Below are 22,533 nucleotides of genomic sequence, written 5' to 3' on the forward strand. Positions count from 1 at the left end.
ATAACAAATTTAGAATAAGTCACACCATTGCCTAAAGATAAGAAATATATATGCAGGGGCCAATTGCTAAATTATCCCTGAAACCTTATATTTATAGCTCAACTACCTGTTTAAAACAACGTACTTTTTGGAGTAAATAACTCGTCAATCAGGCAAAACATACATGAGTCGGAGAGGGTTAACTAACTTTGCTGTCATACGCAACAGGGAAGTAATTTACAGTTTTACACATTAATTGCGATATATGCACATTGACTATCTTGCTTCTTGTTTTTTATCAACACTGCCAGTATCGTCAGGTATGCAGTGTATATCTATATTAGTCAGTTGTGGATACACGTGTATATGAGTTCTCTTTTATTATGTAAGTATATGCATTTGCAAATCACGTATGATGTTGATCTAACGGATTAGCATTCCATTCATTAGCTTAACTGAAAAACGATTAATTGTTTTGCAACAATTATAATAAGTAACTAAAACAAACGTACACTCGTGCAACGTAAGTAGTACATGCGTTGTGTCATATTTTCTGCTGTAGCTCCTAACAGTAGTAAATTTGTAGAAAAGTCACACATTCCCAAGGTGTTTTTTCCTCGCCATATTCTCCAGATTTGTCTCTTTGAACGACTGTTGCGTACATTTCCAAACTACCTCCAATGAAGGGTGAAAGTTAACTTCTCGAGACGTGCATAAACAGTCGTGCATGCTCACTTAAAAACTCAGGCGCTCAATGTTTAAAGTGTTTTACACACAAATGTAATCTTCGAGAAATGTAGCAAACACAAAATATTTATTTTGATCGTAATGAATTGAATTAAACCATTTTAAAAATCTGTTTTCGCAATTATTTTAAACTGTTATTGGGAAAATAAATTTTAAAGCAAGATTCTGCACCACCTGCTACCCCCTCCTTCACCCCTCGGTCCACTAGCAATGACCACAGCTGAGAGTTGAGAACAGTCCCGTGGCAGTCAATATTCAGCCAGTACAACCTTACAAAACCATCCAAATGTTGTCTAAATGGCAAACAGCTGATTGACAATTCAGACAGTACGGCTTGACAATCACTGGCAAAATCAGAACGAGTCATTGCATAAAATATAAGCATCCGTATTTTATCAATAATCACATGTGGTACAATAAAAATAGTTTCTTTAAAACATTCAACAACAATGACTGATAAATATTGATGACATTGGTGTACGTATTAATGTGACATATATTTCTTTCCCGTGCTTTTCAAAAAGTGAAAACAAATTTTTAAAAATCTAAAAGAAAAGAGGTAAAATTTCGATAATATTTTAGAAGACTGAGTTTGCTTTAAACTAAATTACCGCCCTTATGTACCAGGAAATGGAAATAGGAACTCGTCAGCAAGGTGTTAACACACGAGGAAATTTCGTCATCAGAATGCCGAACAAGACATCAGTTACTTCAACTAAAACAGACACATCTCGTAAAACATCAGGTGACACCAAAACTTACAATCAAATGAATACTACAGGCATTACAAGCTATTCTACGATGGAGGTGATATTCGCAATTCAAAGGCCAACACACGCACAGACATACAGAAGAACACATCCAATTTCAAGGGTTACACCTGGTTATGATGCATAAGCCAAATTGGAATCTCTCTACAGGTAATGAACATGTCACTATGTTCTCCAAACTAAAGCGGAAGATTGAGTCTGGCTAAAGTGGTTATAATGTCTGTAACGAACGTTAGGTTTAGTTCATTGTTATTTTTACGTATTATTTTCTCTGGTTTATTAAACATAGTAAGTCTGGGTCTGTTCTAAAACATACGGCTTTATTTTATTGACGGTTGATTTTGTAATGCTTCACTGTATTCATACATATCCTTGAAACTGTATTGAACATACCACAAGTTAATAATTGAAATATAATATCGTTATAGTTGGAGGAGGCTTGGTAATGTTCGTGGCCAGTCCTGAATTAATCGAAACTGTAGAAATACGCTTTGTACACGTTATGCGATAATAATTTTAGCTTTTAATCCGATACAATATTACAAGACACATTCTATATTGCAAAAGTTACCGCAATTTGAAAGTTCCCAGATTTATGAAAAAAAATTCTGTGTTCACTAACCAGATAGCGAAATTGTTTATACTGACATTGTCACAGAATAGCAAGTTCACAAATCATTTTAATGTCTATGTTGGTTTGAATCAAATAGGGCAAGTCACCTTTTCTTTTCCTTTACAGTCGTTTTTTTTTTTTCCTTCTCTTCTTTTCCTTCGCAATCGTTTTGATGTCTGTTTTATTTGTTCATTTTTTATCCGTTTTGACGATCGAGAGATCTTATTCGGTTTTATTCGTATTGTTTAGCACACACGCTCTATAGTACGACACATACGCTCTATAGTACGACACCAAAGGCTGCATTATTGTTTAAAATTAAATATATGCTTTTTGATATTTTCTTATTTAAAACTAAATTTATGAAAGCAATCTAAATTTGTTTGTATCTTGAGAGCGTTGGCAAGCGAAGGAGTGAAGCTGCTCAAGAATAAAGTTTCCCTCGAAATAAGCGGAAATGTAAGGATATATTTATCACAGAACGAAAACAAAAACAACAAACAAACGTAGTTAAAATTAGTAATTAACTAGAGATGATATAGGACATCGCAAATACCCGCACATTGTTTTTCAATTCACTGTCCTCACCACTGTACTCATTGCTACCCAGGCCCCACAACCCAACCCCAACGCTGCCTTCGTGAATCAAAGAATTCAGTGTAACCTAGTCGCCTTGACCTTGCGAAATATCATTCCAAATATGATTCCTTCCTTCATTCACAGTTGATGGAGTTAAGGTTATAAGGAATCATTGCTACCATTGACACCCGTGCCTCCTGAACCCGTCTGCTGGGGCATTATCTGTCAGAAATGAATACCTACAAATTACACTACAAATAGTTTGAATTAAAATTAAAATCAAGTTTATGTTCTTCAGGAACATCTGGAAAGTACAATTCTGTGCATTTGTTTTAACTAATCTGTTTGCGTTCTATATCGTACACTTAGAAGTAAAGGTCATGCTGTTAAGTCGTTTGCATAGACGAAGAGGTAACATCGAGGCAGACACGGTCTAGTTGCATATTCTCCGAATTAAACCCAAAGTGGTATCCTCCAAAGAGTATTATAGTAGAAAAGACACAAAGCAATAGAGAAACTCCGAGTAAAATCGGTCCTGAAAGAATCAGTGATAATTATGCTTATAATATGCATGGGGTAATGTTGTGGAAGGTCCTCTTTACCGTGGTTTTTACAAGTGACTAAATGCGCATACATTATAAAACCGTTAGCATGCAGTCATCGAGGGTTCAGATTTCGAACCATACGAGTTAGTTACATTGTGTTATCTGCGGGTAGAGGAAGGTGTTATTGAGTTTCCCCACTTTATTAATAGAATCAAGTGCCTGTGCCATCACTATCTTAGCTGTCATATCCATGAAATGTTGAAGTTTACGTGACTCCTTGCGTACCTGAATATCAGAGACAAAGAACATAACTAGCGCTTACAATACATTGCTAGGAGCAGGTGTAATGTCATATTTATTGAAAATCTACTCCTTTACAAGATACCAACCATCTCAAAATATCTCTCGACGAGATGCTTGCTTTTGACAATCGCCACGGCTGATCCAACTAAGGACTACTGAGTCGAGCACGGTTTGTGAAAACGGCCCAATAGTGTCTTTTGTTATATATTTCTAAGTACTAATATAGGTCTATTTGGTCCACTGTTTAACTGTTTTATCACACTTTATTACTGTTTCTTCCCATTTCCTTGCCTCAGCATACGAATAAATTTAACAGCAAATCCAAAACTAAAGTCGGCATTAATAAATTTAATTAGATACGTGAAACAAACACATATACGAAAGAATATTGTTATTAGGCAATTGAATAAGTTACTTGTGTATTAAAAAGATACAAATTATTCACCTGCCTAATTCAGATTTGGATTTGTATTAAACATATTTCCAGTACATTAGATCCTACATGGTTATTTTTATTCACACGTTTACGTTGAATGAAAAAAAAAATGCGACCTTTTTGGGAGATGTTGGCATATAGGCTTGAAATACCTTTATCAATTGCACTTTCTTTCTCTTTACAAAAGCACATCTGGACAGACTTCAGAATTAAATGAAACCTTTTTTCGGGGGGGGGGAGGGGGGGTCGAGGCACAAATCGTACCTTGCTGTTAGCTGATGCAGTGATAAAGTGTATTTGAAATAAGTACATCGCTTTTGAGGTTACTGAGTTGTGCAAACCGCTATATCCCGATTTGAACATAGCGTTTTGTGTTTTGATATTGCAGTACTTGTACAATGCTAGTAAAAATATAAAAAATTGCAATACATCTTATGACAATGTTTGCAGCCAATAGGCTTCAGTGATCGTTTGTTGATATACTCATCATGGTATCAAATTTGTAGTTGTTGTAAATTGTTTCGCGCTTCGTCTTCTTCCACGCATATCATCCATTGAAAGCTGGTTTCCTTGTTCTACAAAATAAATGCAACAATCTATATTGTTGTATTTTAGGAGAAGTGAGAAGGCTGCTATTTTGCTTCGTGATGACAATCCAAATATTGCTGACCTCTCTGATCGCAACCGACCTACACTACTCGCCGAGAGATTCTTTGAATTATACAGTAATGAGCATACGGATGCATTTGAAGAATTAGAGAAATCCCGTTACCGAGAGGGCGCTGCTATACATCACCTTCTGCGTGTTGTTAGGGTGAGTAGACAAGTTCCCCTTCAGATGGGTTTGTCATTTTCTTCTATACATTTCAACAGCCCTCAATCCAAACTTCCCCATCATCGTTACCGTTACACTCTGATATAATGATAAACGAAATATGTGTTAAATATAACCGTGGTAACCGCCACTGAATGCCTTTGGATATTAAGCGAAACTCCTCTATGACCAGATGTCTTTAGAAATTGCTGAATAGTTTATATTTTCGTATATACTTTTAATATAAAGCAATCCTCGCTATCCGATATTTGCTTAGAGAGGTTACAAACATATTACCATTTGATTCCTTTAATTCAATGGATACATCAAGTAATAAATAATGCATGCCTTGCCCAAAATCCATAAACAAATTTCGATGTTAACCGCGCTCTTAGCATGGTATAGGATGAAATGAATATCTCTAAGTAGTTTTAAGCAAACGAAGTCTACTATCATATTCAGATTACAGTTCGACTACAAAATCAAGGCGAGTTAGGTGAATGCATGGAATAAATTGCGTGCAGTGGATGAATGACGGTGATCAACATTGCAAAGAAAGCGATTTTTTTTACACAATCATCACATAAGTTTGAAAAGTGTTGTTACAAAACTTGTCTGCTGTTATATCTTTCATCAGAGTAAAGATCCATATTCGTTGTATTTATAACCAATAATTTGCCCAGTTGAGTACATATTATTATACTTGTTTAAACTAAATTTATTGTTTTAATTCGAATCACTTTTTGCGTTACCATACAAGCTGTTTGGTTTTGTGACACAGTATGGGTGCAAAAATAAAACAAAAGAAAACTCCCTTTTCCTTCCCTTTTTTGCATCCCTATGAAAAGATATTTTAAATTCTTGGTAAATGTCTGGTTAATAATGATTTGTAGATTAAGTAAATTAAATTGCTGACTTTGACGTAAATTTCACTATTGTCAATTTTGTCCTAGTTTGGTTGCCATCTCATAAAGGGATAAAATCGCTTGATAAGAGATTTGTGTGTAAATATCATTTTGCGCGTATATATCAGCGACAACTTCTAATTTTGTATTTGATATCTAGCAGAAATGTTCCAGTGAAAAAGTTGATGAAGACAACTCGATCCAACTTATAAACGATGTCTAATCTTAATAGAACTCAAACTTACGTTGATGCTCAGATAAATATTTTGCATAATTTGACTAGATTGCACAATTTTGCACATTTTTATCAGATTATTCTTATGCATATTTTGTCATTATTTCGAAGTCAACCACTTATGGTAAAAAGGAAAATATTAATGTAAAATCACTTTAATTTTCCATAAAATTATTCGTAAACACATTTCACGTGTGCACATTACCATAATGGGGAAGCGACGAAGCAAGGAATTACACAAGGTCTGGTTTTTTATTCGGGAGTTTTAATTGGGGCGTGCGTGGTGTGTGTGGTGGGGCAGACGGGGTTTTGTGGGGCCATTAGAGTCATAAAGATTCATCCTAGTTATAATTTAAAGCAAAAATAATAATTTGTTGTCATTACAATATTTACAAATTGTGTTTTTGCAAATTAAATTTACGAAACAAGAATTTAGTCTTAAGTTGTAGACTATTATGATTGGAAAGCAAAATCAGTGGAAAATAATTGAGTTCCCAAAATAGGCCAAGTAGATGAACAATAACTTAAAACATGACTATGCTGAGAGTTTTTTCTTAATCCCCGTAATAGGTTGACCGCTGGGTCGGGGAATACCAATCCAAGGTCACCTTACAATTAAGCATTTGTGGTTATCAATTAATCTAGGGACAATTAATACGATGCAGAAAAATAAAAAGACACACACAAGCACACATGTATATTGCATGCAATCCCTTTTGACACAAATTAGATAGGCTAACACAAGTATACAGTGTATAGGTGACATAGACTTAGCAATATTACAGTATTAATTATTGTTTACCGTATTGTACAAGTTACATGACCATGCTGAGAGCCATAAAGGTGTGCTAAAGTAATTTGTATTAATTTATTCAATACGACTTATGTATCTTGCGTGGTTCTTTGCTGATTAGCGACACAAGTCTACGTTCAGTTGAAATGGGACCTTGTTGAGAAGTAGGTGATAGGCGTCCTAAACAATACTGTGATACATTTCAATCAGATTTGCAGATCTAACGGTTAGGTGAAAGAAACATGCAAAAAGCATATTTTGACATAGTTTAGGTGCGTAACGTCTATAAACCTCTTTGATATATTAATAGTACGGATTTCCATCTCGTTAAATGGAACTTTGTTTTTTCTTGGACATGAATATACGCATGTATCATTCAAACTCGCCATGAAATGAATATCTAAGTTTACTAGCCGGAAGCTGGTGTACATTATTGTTTCGATGTTCCCTATGTTACGTCCTTTGTTATGGTCTTAAACTTTGTAAAAGAAAAGAGTGAAAATAAACAAGATTTGTAAAATTCAACAAATAATTTATTTCCTTAGAGTACAAAGTGAAAACTTAAAATGAAATTACAGTATTGTGAATTAAATTCTCAAATGGTCCTAAGTTCTATCAAACCTCCAAAAGTATAGAGTTCCGAATGAATTCCAATTCGTAATGTGCTGATGTGCCAATAGTATTGATGCGTCACAATGATATACTCGAAAGCTGTCATTGAATGAATCTACAAGATAGTAGTTTAGTCCTAAATTAATGAGCACTTTGTATTTCCAATGAATAATGTAAATAAACACATCCTGTCAAATTAAAACTGAACACGACAGTCAGACTGATTGTATTTTGGCTGTTAAGATAGGAATGAGTAATTTTCTATGTAAATAACTGTATATATCTCTCCACTTTACCTATGTCCTAATTACCATGTTCTGAAAATACTTTCTCATCTGAATGGAAAATTACTCCAAAATGAGTTTCATTAACCTTCTGAGGTCAAAATCATGGATGTATCAAGACCTCAAAATGAAGTAAACAATTAATTACTATCTTAATACTGAACCTACAATGATAGATACATATTAGCTATGTAATATGTTGTTTGCTATAAAAAAAAGTCACCAGTCAGGTATACCATTACAATATATATTATTCGCTAAACAAGGAAATACTCAGTACAAATTAAATATACATAACAACTGTTTTTCTGTATGTTGTAATTCTGATGAAGAACATGTTTGAAACTGTCGGCGTAACCTTTGAAAGAAAATGAAATACTTTTCATTTTTAGCACATATCCAGACAAATATCCCTGTATGGTCGGTGCTAAGAATTAAAAGCTTCGGTAATAGATAAATGTTTCATATTCTAATATAATGCCTTGGTCGTAAAAATATTTTGACAAATGTATTCTTCAATTGCTTCAGTAAATTTAAACGTTAAATTGTACCTTATTGCAATACAGTATGTCCACATGAGTCTTTCCTTCCGTTGCCAAATCCGCATGAAACTGTTTTCCAATACGAAATAGGAACTATCTGCAAATAGGGTATTATACTCATACCATCAGGCCCTTTTACGTCCAAAATCTTACTTCAAGGTCCTGATCTCCAAAACAAATATTAGTAGGACTGAAAATTATACAGACAAGATTCAACATCTGAGAAAGAGCTGGAAGGTTATAATATGAGCTTAGATTAAAATATACGACGTCAAAATGTTGTTTTTTTTTCTTTTCTTCCTGGGGCTTGTATTTGATGCTAATATTCAGTTGAAATAAACCGAAGGCAGATATGATGTTTATGAATATGACAAACTTTACCACTATTTAATCATCTGCATCCTATACATCGCTACCACATGAACGCACAAAAGGTATTCTTTTGTTTCATCAAAACAACAAATAAACGTTTCCCGTCCTGTGAATGATGACATATGCCAACTCTACGTATCAGTTCATAACACTCCATCTTTGTTTGCTTCTAAGAGAAAGCTTCGTATAATAAATGTAACCCAACTAATGCATGACATCCAAGCAAAACTAACAACTTCTTTACCTACTGCAGCAGTACAAATGTTGCGTGCTTGCCTTATTGCTTGACCAACATGATTCAGCAACCACGTGCAGAGTATCAGTTCAAAAGTGCCTTCGTCGTATAGTGCAGTTAGGGACCAGATACGTTCTGCTAAAAGAGAAAGCGATAAGGGTGTGAGGCTTTAACTTTCCACCATCCTCACCATTCATAGGAAGAGTGTGTGTGATTTGGAGTTTTAACGTAGCTTTAACAACTTTTCAGTCATATCGCTACGATGTCTACAATGTGGCAGTCTATAGTGATGTCATAGGAAGATCCATAAAGCTGCTAAGAAGAATTCCCAATCATAGTTCATGCAGCCTTCTACAGTACTAAAACCAAAGAACGTTTCAGCTGAAAAGGTCTTTTCGAGATTACGAGCAAGCTAATGTCAAGGAATAATGTACACCACTTCTAACTACCTTCTCACTGGTCGACCGTCCAGGCCTGTTTGCAGATTTTTTCCGTGAAAAATTACAACCTTAAAGATAAGTTCGACAACACAGTTTCAAGTGGCTCATTGTCACCATACAGTATTGATACCGAATGCCAACGGCATCCTTTAACAACACTTGAACCTGTCTATATGAATTTGGTGAATACAGTTTTGATTAAGAGTGCCCCAAAGTCATGCGAACTTGATATGATTCCGACATCACTGCTGCTTGAATGCGTAGATTAAATATTGCCTTTCCGAACTAATGTTATTAATACTTCTCTTGCATCTGAAGAATTTAATTCATTATTGCAGGCTGCCATTGTAAAGCGTCTGGTGTTTCACAAGGCACTGTTCTCGGCCAAGTTATCTTCATTCTATACACTTAATCTCACTCAAGTATCATAGATCAACATCCGGTGTTTCACCATTTGTACGCTTATGACACTCAAATATACAAATCTAGATGCCGAAATGAAGTTGCGGCTACCATCCAAGGCGTGGTCCAATGAAGTGCATTTCCGATGTGAAGTCACGGATGACATGAAACAATCTGCAGGACAAATTAAAACAACACAGAAATCTGGCCTGTGAACAGTAATAATATTAAAGAAATGTGTCTGTGGCCCTCAAGTGGTCTTAGAAAATGCAATCTGGCCCTTGGCCAAAAATGGTTGTGCACCCCTGCTATAGACTATGACAAGGAAACCTTATAGTTATGTAACTGATACATTGGTAAAGCTTCATTAAAAATCAAATAAAACAAATAAACATCTTTATCCGGTGACTCGAATTGCTATCTGTCAGTTACAATACAAATGATGATATAAATCATGCCACTTTTTAATGTTAATGTAATCTCAGAATGTGCATGTTAATTTACAGTAAAATTATCCTTTCATCAGCATATAATAAAATCATTAAGTGTGGCATATCTTTATTCACAGTACAAAAGCTCAGTATGTTCCTACCTTCTATAATGGTATTATTTCTAAAATTACTATTTATTATTCAGTCATAACAAAATGTGTTCATTATTAACCAAATTGGTTTCTTTTTTATTTCAATTCATTTTAAGAATGTACACACCTTAGAAAAGAAATTTGTTATATTGTTACTACTAACAATATTTTTTCCAAATTGTTTAGTGTAGAGGGGGACTTTTCATATTTACATTACTTAAAATAGAAGTGGACAGCAGTGAAGTACCTATTTATTATATATGAAATAATAATTGGAAGTTGAAGAAAATGCGTCAAATTTTGTTTTTGGAATTTTAGTTAACGCAACATTTTTAAACTCTGATAATCATGTATACAGTGTACAATAAATACCTTCTTATCATCCTATATTTGAAATTGTATTTGTGCACATATTAGGATCCCTTGCTAAAGTTATTATGTTAACCAAAAATTTCTGGATTTAGATAAGATTTATTTGTGATTGTGATAATATCTTCCTTATGTGTATAGTAAACAAGTTTTTTGGGTTTTAACACTCTAGCCCAGAGGTGGGCAAACTACGGCCTGAAGCCCACCAAGGGTTTTCGTGCGGCCTAGGAACAAGTCATCATTCGCACTGACTCTGTTTATGTTACTCTGTTTATGTTACTCTGTTTATGAAATAAATGTGCTTCTTTTGAAGTTTAAGTTTAAGTTTTCAAATATTAACAACATATTAACAACTGAAAATTAATTATGATGTTATTTAGAAAACCCTTTTGTTTTTGCTATTTCAAATATTAATTATTTTACTTAATGAACTATGCGGCCCGTGACAGGGTGTAAATTTGTGTATGTGGCACTTGCACTGGAATGTTTGTCCACCTCTGCTCCAGCCATATTGAAGAGTAGAATACTCTTGTCACTGTTTAATTATAATAGCATCACATTTCCTTGTATGCCCATTTGATAGTTTTATTAATATTTGTTTTCTTTATTATTATTTTCCATACAAAGGTAGCCATAGTTATGGGATCCATCCCACAAACTAGTAGTTCAACAATAGTACATAGTATTATATTGTATTTCTAAATACAGTAGCAAAATAATATGGCACAGAGAGAGAACAGGGGTGCAGAACTTTTGTCAAAAACACGTTGACAATGGGCAAGTAAATTAAAAAGTTGACTTGTCTGTATAAATGACCCTCTTGTCTTTGTTTTCATAGTGGAAGGCAGGACTGTTAAAAAGTTTACTTTTATTAAGCTGCACCATATAAATGCATGCAGTTGAGATCTGTGACAGGTGAAACACACCGGATATTTCATTTTCTCTTAGTTTTGTACTTTTATTATTAGAGTCTACAACTTTAACAAGAATGCATTCCCAGTCTCTAACTGCTGCAGAATCGATAGTAGCATCTGAAAGGACAAATAAGAATTTAGCTCTATATATTATATCCTCGACTTTTGTCAGTAGGTCATCAGATTTACAGGTTTTTTATTTGTACCTCACCAAAATTTTATCGTCTGCAAAAGATTTTCTCAGCCTTGCTGTAGTATACGCTGTGTTAAACAGAGTCTTGTAAAGCCCAGTTTGGCTCACATTGTATTTATTGATCACTCTATCTAAATCACCCACATCTTCTTTATCAGATTTGACTTTTTCACTAAAACATTTTAATTGACATGTATTGTGCTTTGCACTTTTTTGGTTTGTTAACAGTGCATCTTTCCTTGTGATAACCTGTTCTGCAAACAATCCGCTGGTTTTCGTTGGTATCAGGGCCATCTCTTACATGCATTGCAAGCTGCAATTGTTTGATCTTTGTGGGTATCGTGCCACAGAAACTTCTGCAGCCAAGAATCGTTGAAGTTCCATTTCTTTATCTATCATATTCCATGCTATAGTCCGGTTTAGTTTTAAGCTTTTTTTAATTGTAACATTTTATTCAACTTTTCTTCATCTTGCACATGCTTTGTAAGAAAACAATCCATCCAGATGCATTCTGTGGAAAAGCTATCATAGTCGCACATAAAATGGTTTCAAGGAATCAATTGAATGGTTCAAAATAGCAGATTCCTTGGGGGAAACTCTATCCTCCAGTCAGTGAAATTTGTTCTTGTGTAAAACAGCACTGTCTGCTTCCATTGTTTGTATCTACAAAACTTGTGGCTGCTTTCAGCCCTAATCAATACATATCAGTAAATAGACAATGCACTGGTATTGTACATGCTGGTAAGAATGAATGACATTTGACCCAGTCATATCAGAGACTTATAAAAATGGTACTAGCAGCTGCCTCACTTGGAACTTAGCATTAAGAGGTTAGTGTTAGGACTGATTGACCTGGTGACAGAATAATGTGACTGGGTAGGGCATGATGCTACATATCTGCAGCATGATGCCCCAGTGCTTGTCATCACTGCAAACTGTCACACTGAAGATATAGCGATGTGACTGAAAAATTGCTAATGATGAGTTAAAAATTTAAAACACATTCACATATACACTTAATGTCTTTTCTTCATTTATTTTCATGATTGTTAACTGACACAACATTTGTGGTATTAGTCAATAAAAAACTTAGTAGAGAGTCAGAAATCATTTCATTTCTTTGATGTAATAAGTTTGATAGCTGTTCCAATTAAGAATATTTCCATATATTGGACAGTTTGTTTTCCTTTTATTTATTATTTTCTCACACCAATACTAATTCTAGAGTGACTGCAAGTGAATTCATACTGGACATGATGACATAGTTAATGGTTCTCACTGCTCGGCTCCTTAAAATGCATTTAGTCTAAACAGTATTAAAAAATTTTTCTCCCTCCTTTCATCAAGGTATATAGTTAGTAATTATTTTGTTAACCCCAAACTTTTATTTACATTTTTATCCCATCAATAAATGGGTCTTGATTTTGCTCTGTTATATGATGTCCACGTGAAATTGACCAGAGCTATTTGCGCTTCGAATCCTGACCCACTAATGTTTCTTTTTCATATTACACTGGTCAACAGTGAAATCATTACTGACTTGAAAAGGCCCTAATCTGTAGTATTTTGGTGTGCCGAACACGAATATAACCGTGAAAAATTTGTATTGGCTCTCGTTTTGAAGATATTCATATACCTCATTTTCTATGTTTCACTGTGTAAATTTCTCCAGTAGGACTGCAGCAACATCCGGAATAATGATGTAACATTGCATAATACCATCATGCTCACATCATCCACAGTTGATTGCATCATTTTCTGATGCAATGCAATACTAATGCCATGCGGCTGCTGAAGTAAGTTGACGTCAGCAGTGTACTATACATGTGTAGGCCTATTATACTAATGCCAGGCGGCTGCTGAAACTGACGTAAGCAGTGTACTATATAAAGCCCAATCAGATAGGTTCAGCATTTAAAATATTTTAGACGTTGTGCGAGACAGCTCAAGCTACTGTTACATAAAACTTATTATTTTATCCATTTACGTACAATAAAGAACAGTAATGCCTCGAAAGTGTGTTAATACAGCGGACAATTTTTGCTATATTTGTGGGGAAGTGACATTTGCCAACCAGAAGAAAAGTATCAATTCTCAAGTGAAGAAGGCATATCATCTTTACTTCGGATGCAAGGTTGGTGACCAAGACAAGCCTTGGGCTCCGCATATATGCTGTGCTACATGTACAACACAGCTTTCACAGTGGTTGAATTGCAAAAGGTCATCAATGCCGTTTGCAGTCCCAATGGTGTGGAGAGAGCCAAGCAACCACCTAAATGACTGTTACTTCTGCTTGGTTCCTCCTCTTTCCGGCGGAATAACGAAGCGAAAGAAGTCGAGAATAATCTACCCAAACATTCCGTCTGCATTGAGACCAGTTCCACATGGTGAGGGACTTCCTATTCCAGAACCTCCAGCAGAATATTCTCTTGATTCATCTGACGAAGACAAAGGTGAGTCGACCTGTTCTTCTCCTGGTCCATCAGCATGCAGTGATCCAGATTTTCACTGTGGTGCATCATCAACCCCACACAGAATAACACAGGAAGAACTAAATGATCTGATTCGTGATTTGGACTTATCAAAGAACAAGGCAGAATTGCTAGGATCAAGACTCCAACAATGGAATCTTCTAGAAGAAGATGTCACAATTACTGCATATCGAAAGCGCCACCAGCAATTGGAGCCTTTCTTCAGAAAGGAAAGTAATCTGATATTCTGTTCCGATATTGAGGGCCTCATGAATGCTTTAAAAATCACTCATGACCCACAAGAATGGAGACTATTTGTGGACTCTTCGAAACTGAGTCTCAAGGCTGTGCTTTTGCACAATGGAAACATTCTTCCATCTATTCCAGTAGCGTATGCTGTCCACATGAAAGAGACATACGATAACTTAAGGCAGCTACTGAATTCCATTGAGTATAACAAGTACAGCTGGCACCTCTGTGGTGATTTGAAGGTAGTTGCCCTTTTAATGGGACTGCAGCAAGGATATACAAAATACATGTGTTTCTTATGCGAGTGGGATAGCCGAGCAAGGGAAATGCACTACATGAGGAAGGAATGGACTCACAGGCAGAATGTAGCCATTGGAGAGAAGAATATCCAACACCCAGCTCTGGTTGAGGCTCAGAAAATCTTGCTACCACCCCTTCACATCAAACTAGGTTTGATGAAGAACTTCGTGAAAGCCATTGACCGGACTTTGCCAGCATTCCGATACCTGCATGAAAAATTCCCTCGACTCAGCGAGGCAAAGATTAAAGAGGGAGTTTTTGTGGGTCCTCAGATTCGAGAGCTTTTCAAAGATGACCGGTTCAACAACTTGCTGGAAGGTGACGCGAAACAAGCATGGAATGCTTTTCGCCTAGTTTCTACAAACTTCCTCGGAAATGTTAGGGCAGAAAACTATAAGGAACTAGTAGAAGACATGTTGATGAAGTATAAGAAACTTGGCTGCAATATGTCTCTAAAGATTCACTTCCTTCATTCCCATTTGGATTTCTTTCCTAGCAACTGTGGTATTGTTAGTGATGAACACGGCGAACGTTTTCATCAAGATATCGCAACAATGGAACAAAGATACCAGGGAAAATGGTCCACTACAATGCTGGCTGACTACTGCTGGACACTCCTCAGAGATGCTCCCGAACAGCTGTACAAGAGACAGGCGAAGAAATCTAAGATGTAGTCAATGACTTGATTTTTTATAGGTAGGCTATTACAGTTGACCTTTTACTATTGGAATGCATTTCGTTATGTAAACATTAATTTCTTGCAGATTACAAAAAAACTAGAGCCAATTTTGCAATTTGACTGTCATATTCGTGTTCAGCACATAAAAATTGATAAGAATTGACTAATTTTATTTCAGTAACATGACTTTTGTAAAAATTTGTTGTCCAGTGTTATCAGCTGTCGTCTGTAGTATCATTTTATAGTGAAACTCATCATACGTCTTCGTGAGATGAACATTTATAAAACTTTATTTTCAATATTTGTATTTGAACCGCTCTATTGATGTTACCACTGTTGAAAATTATTAATGTTTCCTAAATTCTTTTATGCTGTTCTTGTGGCTGGGAATACATAATAAAAGTTTCAAATGGCTATTATTTTGTTTTTCTCACCTATGCGACAGAAAAATCGAGCTGTTTTGCTAACCTTACTTTTCTTATCTCAGTCTAGTCGTCTCAGTCAAGGTGTCTATGCACTCAGAACTACTTTTTAAAAAAGAAGCCCTTGTTGTCTGCTGCTGTGCCTGACGTAGTTGTTCTAAAATCAAACAACAAAAATATATAAGAAAAAACATAGTAACTTATGTCAATCCATCTTTGAGAACACACCATACAAAAACATTTTGAGAGAGAGAGACAGTGATACACATGCATACAATGTCGAAATGTTTGATATTATGCTAGTTTGTTCCATACAGCATAGTAAATTTTATCCCATCTGCAGGCATTGCTCAGTACATTTTCAGGTCAGCGTCATTAAATGTAGCTAAAGCTACCTAACTAGTTTTAGATACTTCGTGTGAAACAATATACTGTTTGCAACAATTAATGACACTGACATGACAATTTACTGTGCTACAGATGGGACAAAATTCTCATTGCTGTGTGAAATGAACTATGACAGAAAACACTGATCTGTGCACACAGACTATAGACCTATACACTTCATAGCCTCCCAACTCTCTTAACAACTACAGAAAACTTAGTAACAGCCAGAAATGTGTTAGGTCAAACAAGCTTTATTCTAATTTTGTTAAGCATATCCATTGTGCCCCAGTTGAATCAAAAATATACTTACAATATTTAACGACAAATATTGCACTTACCAGCCAGAATGAATCATTTATCCGTCGGCACATAGCCTCTACTACTACAAAAGAAGTGTGGGTCCAGTATCGTTCCATTATTTACAACGTAATTTTCTAAATCAGATCTGATGAAAATGAAAAATTCTCTTGTAATAAATATTAGTTATTTCTTGTTAATTTCATATAACATTCATATATTAAATGTAATAATACTTCAGTACTATGCAACGTTTTATGTTGTTTTTGTGGGTTTTTTTTGGCTCATGCATAACTACTGTGTACTTAGATGACACGGTCACGCCACAGTCCTCGTACACGTTTGTATTAATGCACCACGTAAATATTTGCACGTAAACTATTCTTCAAAAGTGAGAAGTTATTTTTTACTTTAAAGGAAATTATTGGGTGAGAAAAAGAATCTTCGTTGGGTTTTGGACCGAGACTAGGAAATCCCCCTCGGCAAGCCTCGTGGGGAGACAAGTAATGTAACCCCTTGACTGGGATTGCCTTATCTCGGTCCAAACCCCAACATAGATTCTATGTCTATTTCTCACTCTGTCTCCATATGTATGTCTCGTGCTCTCTCTCTCTCTCTCTCTCTCTCTCTCTTTATATATATGTCTATTTTTCTCTCTATCTCTTGCTCTGTCTCTCTTGTTCAATCGAGTGAGAGGCTCTCTCTTGCTCTGTCCCACTTATTCTTTCTATCCGTCTTCTCCCTGTATAACTTTGTCTTAGGCTTTCTCTGCTTTTCTTGCTTGATATCTCTTGTTCTGTCTCACTCGCTTTCTCACGCTCTCGTTTTCTCTCTTTCTGTCTCTCGTGCTCTGCGTCTCGCTTCTCTGCACCTGTCTCGCGCTCGCTCTCTTGCTCTGTCTCATGCTTTCTTTCGCTCTGTCTCTCTCGCTGTCTCGCTCACTGTATCTCTCTGCTATTCTGTTATCTATATTTTGAGCGTCTGTGTACTGTATGCTATGTCCTGTTATTTCTAGTGTATGTGCACACTGGTTTTGGATTTTTTTTTATCCGTATGACCCAAAAAAACATAGTTGACACCAACTCTTCACTAATTCTGTTGCACCTAGGTAAATAAGAGTTCACGCCTTACAAGTGATAAGGTGCGTTAACAAACACCGCAAGCACGTACGTTCAGCAAATGACTATCATCCATCCTGTACTCGTATTCTTCATTAGCGACTGTGACCCCCCCCCCCCCCGGTCATATAAACGCCGGTCACTTCTCTAGCCCGATGGCGACAAAGAACAGTTTTCAATTCAACAGACGGATCATCTCAAAGTCTAAGCCACTCAGAGGCGTAGCTGGGGGGGGGGGGCAGGGGGGTACATATGTCCCCGGGCGCCAAGGTACAGGGGCGCCAAAATGAGGCTTACAACGTTACATTATAATAAGTAAACAAGGGTAATATTCAAAAATGTGATTAAACTTGGAGGGGGCTGGGGCGCCAATTTTATAGTTCGTCCCCGGGCGCAAAATATCATAGCTACGCCTCTGAAGCCACTGTATACTAATCATTTACAAATCCTCCCATAAGTAATTATTTACATTTACTGTGATGTGATGTGACGTGATTTTTGATTTTTAACGTAGCTTTTAACAATTTTTCAGTCATATCGCTACGATGTCTGCAATGTGGCAGTTTATAGTGATGTCTAGCACTGGGGCATCATGCCGCAGACATGTAGCATGATGTCCCACCCAGTCACATTATCCTGACACCAGGCCGACCAGTCTTAACACTAACCTCTTAATGCTGAATGCCAAGCGAGGCAGCTGTTAGTACCATTTTTTAAGTCTCTGGTATGACTCGGCCGGGGATCGAACCCACGACTTCCCGCATCCGAGACGGACGCTCTAACCACTAGGCCACCGGAGCGGTGTTTACATTTACTACTATCGATACAATAAACATCCGATCAATTATATATATATATATATATATATATATATATATATATATATATATATATATATATATATATATATATATATTCAAAGTAACCGATACAAAAAAATTCTTGACAACATCGTATTCCTGAGTCCTATGAGTGTTGACGATGTTAGCAGAAGACAACATTTAATGGTCATTACCTGTATGTTACGTATTTTTCAATAGGAATTATCATCTGCAGATTAATTGAAATTTTATAAAACAAAAACTTTGCATACGTGTAACTGGTGTGAACACCACCAAGCAAGTCTAGTACTTGACGTGTCATCAATACTAGGGATACATCTTAGTTCCATATGATTAACTATGATTACAGACTTACCTTTATCCAGCATAGGAAACCTCTTATGACAAAATCGACATGTGTATCGTAGAACTCCGTTGATCCGTCCACCCGAAACTTCACCAAACACTCATTTCACATTATATGTGGGCTGTGTACATACATACAGACGAACCATTTTTAATTAGGCCTCGCCAAGGCTGATCTAGCAAAACAAACCACATGACAAAATTCCACGAGTTACCGAAATATTGATGTAACTTCACAGATAACCCTAACCCTAACTCGAAATGACAAAATCCATTTTCCTACACACCCTCTGGACTGATTTTCTTGAAGCAATTACCTATCTATCAGGCTCCATGAGACATGTATCGTATTGAAAACTGCATCCAGATTACCCCATCCGTTCGTAGGCTATTGACAGAAAACTGTAACCCTAACCCTAACCAATGCTACATCGATGGGAAATCACAAGAATCCGAATTTCTCCCAAACTACTAAAAACAATTTTCATGAACCAAGTTCCGATCTTTCGGGCTCCATGAGACAGGTATTGCTGTAAAAGGTGCATCCAAATCATATTGTCATTGCGTTATTACTAGAAGCACATAACCCTAACACTAAACCTTAACCCTAAGTCACAAGAATCCGATCTTCTAACGAATGCATCGACCGGTTCTCACCAATGAGGTATTGTTGGATTACTCTCATGAAGACGCACCTTTGGACATAGGTATCATAGAATTCCGACGATCCGTCCGCTACCTTAGTACCAAACACTCGTTTCACATTATGGGGGCGTTGTAGGTCGCAGACATGCGGACGAACCATCCTTATGTTTGTCTCACCAAGGCAGATCTAGCAAAGCAAATCGCATGTTAAAATTCCAAGGCGGTTTCGAGATAATCAGAAAATATTGATATGGCAACTTGGCCATTTTACCTCCAGCACACCGTCTTCCGGTGCTAGTTTGCAAGACGGGCTTGATTGCAATTTATGTCGTACATGGTCTGTTTTGTCACTCGAATCCAAATAACTCCATAAGTCCTCAAGCTACCGTCATAGGCTAGGTGTCTCAGCATGCGTATTTACCGGGCTCATCTGGTTGGGCCAGTGTCAGCAAGCAATTCAAAGGGGTTGCCAAAATATTCACCGAAAAAGACGTAATTCATCTAAAAATGACTTAGTCAACATTTTATTGGAAAGGTTATAACTTAGCCAAAAAATCAAGCTCTTTATCTCATCAAAGTATTAATAGATTTATCTCCTTAAGATCCGTCGTTGGATACAGATATCATAAAACTCCGATGATCCGTCTGCTCATTACAATACCAAACACTTTTTTCGCACTATAACGGGTGCTGCAGTCGCAGAAAGACATACGCACATCTTTACATACGTTTACCCAAGGCAGATCAAGCAAAGCAAACCGCTTGAAAAATTCGCAAGATCTTGGGAAAATAGTTACTTCATGGGTAACCCTAAATCCTAACACAACATGACAAAAAATTAAATTTTTGCTCCAAAATCTCTCGACCGATTTTCATGAACCAAGTACCTATATATCGAGTTCCCTGCGACACGTATTGCAGTGAAAAGACCATAAAAATCGCTGGGTCCATTCTTGCGTATCATCATAAAACTGCATCACTAACCTTAACCTATGATAATCATAAGGGAAATCACAATAATCGAATTTTCTCCCAAAGCACTTGACCGATTTTCATGAAAGAAATACCTATCTATCGGGCTCTATGACACACGTACTGCAGCAAAAAGCGCATTAAAATTGCCGGGTCCATTCGTACGTTATACCAGAAAACCGTAACCCTAACCATAACCTATATAAACATATGGGAAATCACAAAAATTCAATTTTCTCATAAACCACTAGACCAGTTTTCATGAACGAAATATCTATCTATCGGACTCCATGAGACAAGTATTTCAGTGAATACGGTATCCAAAATGGTACTCTCTGTTCGTACGTTATACCAGAAAACCGTAACCCTAACCATAACCTATCTAAACATATCGGAAATCACAAGAATTAAATTTTCTCATAAACCACTCGACCAATTTTCATGAACGAAATACCTTTTTATCGGACTCCATGAGACAAGTATTTCAGTGAATACGGTATCCAAAATGGTACTCTGTTCGTACGTTACTACCGGAAAACCGTAACCCTAACCCTGTCACAAGAACACAATTTTCTCACAAATGCCTCAACTGATTTTCATCAGCGATGTATCACTGGATTCATCTCCTCAATATGCATTTTTACATTATAAATTCTCTACTTGATTATTTCGATTCAAGTCTCTCTGCTTTTACCCCAGTACATAGTTTTTAACAAATATCAAAAAGGTGCAAAATACTCTTTATTTTGTCAATGAAAACCTATCAGTGAGTACTTATCTTCTATGCGCGGCATCCTTCACAGGCTTCTGGTTATATCAAGGATTAAATAAAAAAAATGACTTCTCTGTTACAACATTTTCTATGTGTCAAACCCTAAGTACATTGTTGAGTTCATCGTGTATACACACTTTCTAGGCACTTGCACTCATCTCCTGTATTCATATCATCATTATTCCCAATGTTAGATTAAAATACATTGGAAAGCATCCTTACGATTACCAGGGCCCAAATTTCTGGAAAAGTCTGCCTCTTCAACTTAATCATAATGTACCTGCAACACAATTCAAGAAAGCTCAGAAGAAAACTTACCTTTTCTGCAGTGAATCGACTTGTGCTATTTTTCACCTGTATTCTTTTTTTAATGCATTTTTGTCACAGTATGTGGTATTTTCCATTGATACATTTATCCAGACTAAAAAAATATTTGGATTTCAATTATTATTATTATTAGTAGTAGTACTTGTGCATACTAGTTACCTCTGTCTGTGTAGGTTTGAGTCTCGGATTCAGCCAATGTGGGTATGGGAGAAAGCTTGCCAGTAGTTTTTTCTTGGGTTGGTGGTTCTTTCCAGGGTTTTGCATTGTATGTGTCCTTTACATGTTACACTGTTATCATATTTTGTGTACAATAAAATTTTTGGTGTTTAACAAGCTCTTAAAAGAACTAATTGGCATCTTGTTTATGTTAAATTTCTATTTAGATTAAAAGAGATTTTTAATATTGGAAGATGATTTATGCATCCTTTCAAAACCTCTTCTCTGCTTAACCACTAATGTCATTATTAGAACAATGGTAGCTCACCATGAAGTGTAATAAGTATTTTGAAGGAAAGATGTAAGCCTTCTTCTTTAAGTCAATGCAAACACTGATGGGACTGAACTTTGGCCGCATGTGTCCCAGTTAAATATTAATGTTTTACGCAGATGCTGTAAGAAATATTTAAGAATCTGTCTTCCATGAATCATGTGGACGTTTATGGCAAATTTGTTCCATTAGATGTGTTACATCACACAAACATGGCATTAGTTCTATGAAACATTTAGTTCGTTGAATAAATCCTCAAGCCTCTTTCAGTTAACAAATAACCACAATTGCTTGTTCAGCTTGACTGATATTAATGTCATTGTCATTCACTTAGTCAACAAATATTTTCTCAATCTTAAATCTGTTAGCATGTAGATTGCTTTCATGTTTCAGTCATTCTCCTGTTCTCACCATGAAAGTAAGTCAGCATATATACATTGTTTGAAGCTGCTGAAATAGACAACGTATTTTCCTCAATACAGGACCCGCACTTGGGAGAAGTAGACAGTTACGGTTTCGTAGTTTCAACTCAGGGGTGGGGTTGGAAAAGGAGTG

The sequence above is a fragment of the Sinohyriopsis cumingii genome, chromosome 6, assembly GCF_028554795.1.
Source record: "Sinohyriopsis cumingii isolate HCF-2022 chromosome 6, ASM2855479v2, whole genome shotgun sequence".
Taxonomy (NCBI): domain Eukaryota; kingdom Metazoa; phylum Mollusca; class Bivalvia; order Unionida; family Unionidae; genus Sinohyriopsis; species Sinohyriopsis cumingii.